Genomic DNA, 1,534 nt, shown 5'->3' with positions numbered 1-1,534 from the left:
ACGCTGAATGAAGTGCGTCCACCATAGACTTTGTATGTAAACCTGCTGCTCCTGATGCTGAAATCGCGTTCGGTGTGAACGTAGCATTAGACCTTGACCCTCCAGAAAATGTTTCAACTGAACTCTCCTGTGTTTCTTAAAGCCTGATGTGTCAAACTTTGTGCTAGGGACATCTTTCTATGTTATGATAACAAAGAATCTCTAAATCTACAATCGTCCAGGTTACTTGTGAAAGTGTTATCTTTGCAAATACACTAGAATGCATGACATCATGAGAGGAGATTCTCATTTAGAGTTACCAGTTAGTGTAACTTGCATGTTTTCAGTCTGTGGGAACGTAACTCTACCCAAAAAGGTGCCCAGCCAGGAAAAGACTCTACCAATTGTGACTCTCAGTACTTATATATAAAGGTAGTATTTAATAAAAAACTCATTGAGATAAAATGTATCTAAACACCTAATATTCACCTCTTTACAATGAAATTTATTGGAGGTTTAATGAGTTTAATTTAAATCTGTTCACAGCAGCAAACTTTCTCCTCTCTGGCTTTAAATCATGAAACATTTTCAGTTCTCTGGCAGTGAAGAAGTGAGTGAATGTGTGTGTGTGTGGGGGGGGGTTGTTTCTGGTGACATTTGGAGGCGATTTTAATAGAAAATGCCTACATTTGGGGACAACTGGTGCATTTGGGGACGAAAGTTGAGTCCCCGTTTGGTTTAAATGCCATTGGTGGGTTGGGGTTTGGGTTTAGGACCATGGTGTGAATTGAGTTTAGGTTAGTTTTAGAGTCAGGTAGGTACCTGTGAGGTTAGCCTTAGGGTTTGTCGTCAGGGTTTATGGAGAGAAAATAGACTAATATAGTTTGTGTGGGCGTAATAAAGTTTGTGTGAGTGTAATAAAGTTTGTGTGAGTGTAATATAGTTTGTCTGTGCATAATAAAGTTTGTAAATAGTAACAAGTAAATAGTTTTTAAAGGAAATAATTCAAAGGTCCGAAGGAAGTTTAAATTTCCCAGCTTTTTAGCAGCATGTAAACGCATCATTTACGCACAAATCTGGGAGCTCTCCGGCAGCGTGAAAACAGTCTCAAAATGATTTGTGCAACCGTAACCAGATCTGTGCATAAATGTAGTTTTGTCTGTGCGTATTTAAAGACTTGTGTGCGTAGGAGCCAGTTTGTGTGTGTAATTATCAGATTTGTGAGGTTGAAGGCAAAAAATTTGTGTGAAATTTTAATGTTTGTGTAATTTATATTTGTGTGTGTGTACTTTTATTTGTATTCGTAACTTATTAATATTTGTGTGTACATTTAAATACATACTTACAAATACCCGAAGTTACGCACAAAATGTTTTTTACGGGTTACAAGTCATGTTTTACACACACACAAACTTTATTACGCACAGACAAACTTTATTAGTCTATTTTCTCTCCATAAGGGTTAGGCCGTAGAAATGTAATGGAAGTCAATGGAATGTGTTATGATCCTGCTCCTGTCTGCCCTTGTTTTGCCCATTTCCTGCTCCTGTCAGTC

This window comes from Austrofundulus limnaeus, unplaced genomic scaffold (assembly GCF_001266775.1).
Source record: "Austrofundulus limnaeus strain Quisiro unplaced genomic scaffold, Austrofundulus_limnaeus-1.0 Scaffold355, whole genome shotgun sequence".
NCBI lineage: Eukaryota > Metazoa > Chordata > Actinopteri > Cyprinodontiformes > Rivulidae > Austrofundulus > Austrofundulus limnaeus.
This window is presented reverse-complemented; position numbering follows the sequence as displayed.